This window comes from Rhinopithecus bieti, unplaced genomic scaffold (assembly GCF_001698545.2).
Source record: "Rhinopithecus bieti isolate Rb0 unplaced genomic scaffold, ASM169854v2 scaffold_67983, whole genome shotgun sequence".
NCBI classification, from domain to species: Eukaryota; Metazoa; Chordata; class Mammalia; order Primates; family Cercopithecidae; genus Rhinopithecus; species Rhinopithecus bieti.
Genome location: NW_016825868.1, coordinates 15433 through 22496, shown reverse-complemented (window position 1 = coordinate 22496; position 7064 = coordinate 15433). Strand labels below are relative to the sequence as shown.

At 43.6% G+C, this 7064-nt stretch overlaps 1 protein-coding gene across 8 annotated transcripts in view; it reads left to right on the top strand.

The window, feature by feature from the left end:
- Positions 1-1150: 1150 nt before the first annotated feature.
- LOC108522770 (zinc finger protein 383-like) overlaps positions 1151-7064 on the top strand; it is a 19907-nt gene continuing 13993 nt past the window's right edge. Inside the window, exons 1-2 of one of the 8 annotated variants that reach the window (XR_001883598.1) lie at positions 1151-2007; positions 3430-3490. The gene's annotated coding sequence lies outside the window, so the exon portion shown is untranslated. Of the gene's footprint in view, positions 2065-2085; positions 2120-2156; positions 2187-3340; positions 3491-7064 lie in introns of those variants that run through there. The other 7 variants (XR_001883597.1, XR_001883596.1, XR_001883595.1 and 4 more) reach the window with 7 other exon arrangements.

Below are 7064 nucleotides of genomic sequence, written 5' to 3'. Positions count from 1 at the left end.
AAAAAAAAAAAATTAAAGAAAAAAATAAATAAATAAATAAAAAATAAAATAAGAAAATATTTATTATTATTATTATTTTTTGAGATAGAGTTTTGCTCTTGTTGCCATGGCTGAAGTGCAACAGTGTGATCTTGGCTCACAGCAACCTCTGCCTCCTGGGTTCAAGTGATTCTCCTGCAGGGATTACAGGCACGTACCGCCACGCCCAGCCAATTTTGTATTTTTAGTAGAGACAGTGTTTCTCCAGGTTGGTCAGGCTGATCTCAAACTCCCGAACTCAGGTGATCTGCCCGCCTCAGCCTCCCAAAGTGCTGGGATTACAGGCCTGAGCCACTGCGCCCGGCCGAATATTTTCAATAGATGTCACAAAAGAAGATAAAAGAATGGCAAATAAGTATATTAAAGTATGCTAAGTTCATTGACATCAGGAAATGCAAATTAAAAACATAATTTGATACTACTGCTCATTCCTTAGAATAGTCAATAGATGCCTGATATAGGGATGGGGAGGTGGGATTTGACTTAATAATGTGGGGGGCGGAGGGCGGTGAATAAAAATATTCTGTATGCACTGGGCGCGGTGGCTCACGCTTGTAATCCCAGCACTTTGGGAGGCCGAGGTGGGTGGACCACGAGGTCAGAAGTTCGAGGTCGGGAGTTCTATACCAGCCTGGCCAACACAGTGAAACCCTGTCTCTACTAAAAATACAAAAATTAGCCGGGCATCGTGGCGGACGCCTGTAACACCAGCTACTCGGAAGGCTGAGGCAGGAGAATCATTTGAACCTGGGAGGCGGAGCTTGCAGTGAGCCGAGATCGCGCCACTGCGACTCTAACCTCGGTGTCAAAGCTAGACTCCAACTCAAAAAATTAAAAAATTTAAAAAATTAAATATCCAGTAACACAAAGGATAAATGCTTGAGGGGATAGACACCCCATTTTACATGATATGATTCGTACGCATTGCATGCCTGTACGAAACAATCAAAACTCTCATGTACCCCATAAATATATACACCTACTATATACCCACATAAATTTAACTAAAAAGCTTAAATTTTTTTAATTTTAAAAAATGTCCTCTATCCTGATTATGATGGCGGTGACAAGGATTTCAACATTTGTTGAAACTTATCGAACGGTTCACTTAAAATGAGGGCATTTTATTGTATCTAAATTATGCTTCAGTAAAGTTGATTTTAAAAGACACGCACACAAATATAATTTACAAATCATATCATTAGCTCGTTTATGGTGTAGCATTCAGTCATTCTTAGAGTATTCAGAGTTGTGCAAACATCATTATCTAATTCAGGAAGCTTTGCATTACCCCAAAAAAGAACCTTTTAGCTATTACCACTCACAGTTCCCCTAATCCTGCTAGTCCTAAAAAACTCTAACTTACTCCTTTTCCGTAGATTTGCTTAATTTAAATATTTCATATAAATGCAATCACACAGTATGTGGCTCATCCACGGACGAAGGCAAAAATGACGATTTAATCAGTCTAGCATTCTCGGAGAGGGTTATAACGCCTAGTAGAGTCCGGGGTCCTGGGTGCGCTCTGCATTGTGGGTCCGCTTGGGGGAGAAAGTCATTTAAGGGACCTCCTTCTACTTGCCCCAGAGTCTCACCCCTTCTGGCTCTAGACTACAGTTCCCAGAAATCCTTGCGGCTCTAATCAACTTCTGGCCCGAAACTGGCGACCTTTTCCTGTTTCTCAGGGAACTCCCTGGGGTTGGCCAGTACCATGGAGGAAGATTGTCTTCAGAGTGCAGGGCCTGCGTTCTATGGCAGTTTCACTCTGAGCCTGTGTCTGGATCACAGAGACGCAGAGTAGCTGTTCGGAGTGGGGAGCAGGGATGTCCCCGAACTGTGCAGCGGCACGAACCCGAAAGACCGGGCGCCATCTTCTCGGCGCGGTCCTACTCCGGACTGTATTTCCCAGAGGTCCCCGCGAGTCCAAGGCAGCCGTTTCATTTGCCTGCTGGACCCTCGGCCTCAAGGGTAGGGGAAGTGCGCGGTGAGCGGCCTGGGTCTTGCGGGCTCGGCTGGGACACGCAGGTGCGTGCCTGGGAGTTTGAAGGGACTGACCAGGCTGGTTTGGAGTGTCAGACATGTATGAGTTGGTCGGGCTGATGGAGGGTGTAGGGGGCAGGCAGGCGCGAGGCGTGGACTTAACGTGTGTGAGTGTTACCTTATGTGACTGTGCCTTGCTGTGTGGGCCGGTGTGATTTTATATACTCGTTGTGGTTGTGTAATTGTAACAATGTAAGGCTGTGTGTGTAGGTGTGACTGTGTCCCGTGTTGGGACTGATTGTGTGTGTCTGTGTAACTTTGCGTGACATTGTGGAGGGTGTGTGGAGAGAATCTGATGAGGCTGTGACTGTGTGTTACTCTGCGGGGTGCGTGTGTAATTGTGTTTGTATGACTGTTAGCAGCGCTTAAGTGTACTGGATGCCTTACTGAGTGACAACGTGAGAGTGTGAGAGTGTGACCATGTAACTTTATGTAGCACTGTGTCTGGGTTGGAAAGTGCGTGTAATAGTGCCGGGGTGACAGTATGTGCGTCCTAATGGTCATTGTGTTATTTAGAATGTGTAATTGTGTGTAGTGCTTAGTAGGGGTCCTGGGGAGGGGGGAACTGTAACTGTGTGGCTCAGTAGTGAGTGTGATATTGTGACTATCTGTGGCACTCTGGTTTTGAATGGTGCTATGTTTGAGGGGTCTATAAACGTGCGAGTGTGACTGTGTATCCTCAAGGTAGATGTGGGACAATGATTGTGTGACCATATATAGTGTTATTGTTTGGGTGAGGTGTGCCTGTGGAGGTGTATGTGGGTCCCCATGGTGGCTAGGTGACTGCAGCATTGGGTATGGGGTGCTTGTGACTGTCTTTGTGACGCCAGCTCTCCCTGTGAGGTCAGGACAGATTCTCATGGAGAGGAGAGACATCACCCATCTGATACCAAGAATGCTCAGGACATCCTACACTTCTCTGGTTTTGTTTTGTTTTAAGATGGAGTTTTGCTGTTGTTGCCCAGGCTGTAGTGCAATGATGCAGTCTCGGCTCACCGCAACCTCCGTCTCCCCGTTCAAGCGATTCTCCTGCCTCAGCCTCCCGAGTAGCTGGGATTACAGGCATGCGCCACCACGCCCTGCTAATTTTGTGTTTTTAGTAGAGACGGGGTTTCTCTGTGTTGGTCAGGCTGGTCTCTAACTCCCCACCTCAGGTGATCCACCTGCCACGACTCCCAAAGTGCTGAGATTACTGGCTTGAGCCACCGTGCCGGGCTGCCTACACTTCTCTGACCTCCCCCATCCCTTCTTCTCTTCATAGATAGTAGCTGTAGATCCAGAATGACCTCTGATCTGCTCAGTCTGAGCCACAAGAAAGGCCTGGCATCTCATGATTCCTTTCTTCTTCAGCTCTGCTGTCCTCAGAGAGTTACCCAGAGGAAGAATGACTGTTGACCAAACCAAATACAAGGTGCATTGGGTTTCCTTTTTGCTTCTCTTCTCTGGATAGTCGTGGTTAACACAGACTCAGCAAGTGACCTGGTTCTTACAAGTTTCTATTCAAGAAAATGATGAGAAGCCTTGGGGTGGATGCAGAGAGCCCAGTAGTCTGTTACTTGTTTCTACAAAATGTTCACTTATTAAGTTAGAAAATAGAACACTTTTCCCAGTGTGCTAAAGTTTTGTTTTTTTAAACACACACACACTCCCCCCTCCTCTGTCTCACAAACACCCACACAATTCCAAAGAATTTGGAAAATAGGGGGATACAGACAGCAAAAGTAAATCTACTATCCAGAAATAACCCAGTAATATTTTGGTCTATTTCTTTCTAGTGAGTTTCCTATGCACACATACATTACTTTCAAGATTGGAATCTTATGACATTTACCATTTCATATCTTGTATTTTCACTAAAATATGTTTTGTTTTTATTTTTGGTTCTCTTTTTTTTCTTTTTTTTTTTTTTTTTTTGTCTTGAGACGGAGTTTTGCTCTGTTGCCGAGGCTGGAGTGCAATGGCGCGATCTCAGCTCACCCAGGCTGGAGTGCAATATAGCTAGATCTCAGCTCACTGCAACCCCCGCCTCCCGAGTTCAAGTGATTCTCCCGCCTCAGCCTCCTGAGTAGCTGTGATTACAGGCATCTGCCATCATGCCTGGCTAATTTTTATATTTTTGTAGAAACGGGGTTTCACCATGTTGGCCAGGCTGTTCTTGAACTCCTGAACTCAGGTGAGACCTCCCAAAGTGCTGGGTTTACAGGTGTGAACCACTGCTCCTGGCCTATATTTGGTTTTCTTTGTTTAATCCCTTCGTATTACATAATACAGAAAACTAGTTAAAATACAGATGTATAGTTTAAGAAGTAATTATAAAGAGACCCTCTGCTCAAAAGCTTGCTTCAGCACTCCAGAAGGGCCCGCTAGTCCTTCCACCAGAGTAAACTTACCCTACCTCCCTCTTTAGGTAACACTTATCCTGACTTTGGTACTCGTTATTCTTGACTTTTTAAAAAAAGTTTTGTTTTGTTTTTACCACATATCTGCTTATCTCTAAACAATATAGTTTAGTTTTACCTTTTTAACACTATATAAATGAAATTGTGCTGTATGATGTTGTTTTGAGTCTTGGCTTTCTTGTAAAATATTATATTTGGGCCAGGCGCAGTGGTTCACGCTTGTAATCCCAGCACTTTGGGAGGCCAAGGTGGGCAGATCACCTGAGGTTAGGAATTCGGGCCCAGCCTGACCAACATGCAGAAACCCAGTCTCCACTAAAAATACAAAAAACTTAGCCAGTCGTGGTGGCACATGCCTGTAATCCCAGCTACTCAGGAGGCTGAGGCAGAATTACTTGAACCTAGGAGACAGAGGTTGCAGTGAGCAGAGATTGCACCATTGCACTCCAGCCTGGGCAACAAGAGCAAAACTCCGTCTCAAAAATAAAAAATAAAAAAAAATAAAAAAATATTATATTTGTTAGCCTTACCCTCGCTGTTATACATAGCTGCAGTTCAGACATTGGTTATTTCCTGTATGACAGGGCTGCTGTGAAAATGTTTTTACACATGTACTAGTATATACACATGCATACCTTCCTAGGATATAAGTGTATGAAGGAATTCCTGGGCCATACAGTACATTTTGCATCTTCAAATTTCCTAGGTAATGCTGGACTGATCTACAATATAGTTTTACAAATTAAATTCCTGGCCGGGCGCGGTGGCTCAAGCCTGTAATCCCAGCACTTTGGGAGGCCGAGACGGGCGGATCACGAGGTCAGGAGATCGAGACCATCCTGGCTAACACGGTGAAACCCCGTCTCTACTAAAGAAATACAAAACTTAGCCGGGCGATGTGGCGGGCGCCTGTAGTCCCAGCTACTTGGGAGGCTGAGGCGAGAGAATGGCGTAAACCCGGGAGGAGGAACTTGCAGTGAGCTGAGATCCGGCCACTGCACTCCAGCCTGGGAGACAGAGCAAGACTCCGTCTCAAAAAATAAAAAATAAAAAAAAATAAAAATAAAAATAAATTCCTACTGACAGTTTATAAACATAATAGTAATCTTGTATTCTAACACATAGTCATTTGGTATTCTAATCTTTAATGAATCTGCTGATACCATGATATATCATGTTGTTTTAGAAGTATAACATACATTCTGGGCCAGTCATGATGATAATCCCAGCTCTTTGGGAGGCCCATTGGGCAGATCGCTTGAGCCCAGGAGTTTGAGACAAGCCCAGACAAGTTGGTGAAATCCCATCTCTACAAAAAGTACAAAAATTAGCCAGGCATGGTTACATGCTGCTATGGTCCCAGGTACTCAGGGATAAGGTGGGAGGATTGCTTGAACCTAGGGAGGTTGAGGCTGCAGTGAGCCGCGATTGGACTACTGTCTTCCAGCTGGGGCAACAGAGCAAGACCCTGTCTTAAATATATAGATATAGATATATAGACATATAGATATATAGATATATAAAACATACATTCTGAAAAGTACAAAATCAAAGTATATGACCTGATGACTTGTATAAAAGTGAGCATATTCCTTTAACCAGACCTCAAATCTGACAAGGAAGTAGAACATTACTGACTACAGAAGCCCAAGTCTTGTCCAGTTCACTCACTACCCACTTCTCCCAAAGATAACTATTATTTTGTCTTCTATGGCCATAGACTCATTTTACCTATATTTGAATTTTGCTTGGCTTCTTTTTTTTTCACTTTTTTTCCTACTGTCAATCTCACTTAGACATGATGCTTGGCTGCTTTTGCTCAATATTGTATTTCATATGTAATATGAATGCATTCTGTAATAATGTGTAGTATAAATATATACAATTCATCCATGTTGCTGCACATTAGTTATAGGTGATATAATGAATATAGTGAACATATTATTATTGTTGAATATAACACTTTTTTTTTTTTTTGAGGCAGTTTCGCTCTTGTTGCCCAAGCTAGAGTACAATGGCGCCATCTCAGCTCACCACAACCTCTGCCTCCCGGGTTCAAGTGATTCTCCTGCCTTAGCCTCTCGAGTAGCTGGGATTACAGGCACATGCCACCATACCCAGCTAACATTTTTGTATTTTTAATACAAACGGGGTTTCACCATGTTAGCCAGGCTAGTCTCAAACTCCTGACCTCAGGTGATCCGCCTGCCTCGGCCTCCCAGAGTGCTGGGATTACAGACATGAGCCACCGTGCCCGCCTGAATATAACACATTTTACTTATCCATTCCATTATTGATTGGCATTTGATTTCATATTGAGGCTACTATGAAAAATGCTGCCGGGAACATTCTTGTATGTGTCTTTTGGTGCACATATGAATGCATTTCTCTTGGGTGTATTTCTAGGAGAGAAATTGCTAGGTCATAGGTTATGTATATGTTCAACTTTAGTAGATACAGTTTTCTGAAATACTGGTATCAATCCATATTCCAAACTGCAGTGCAGACTTTATGACAAGAATATATTTTACAACAAGAAGCTTTACTAGAGATAAAGAGGAATAGTTTATAATAAACAGATCAGGC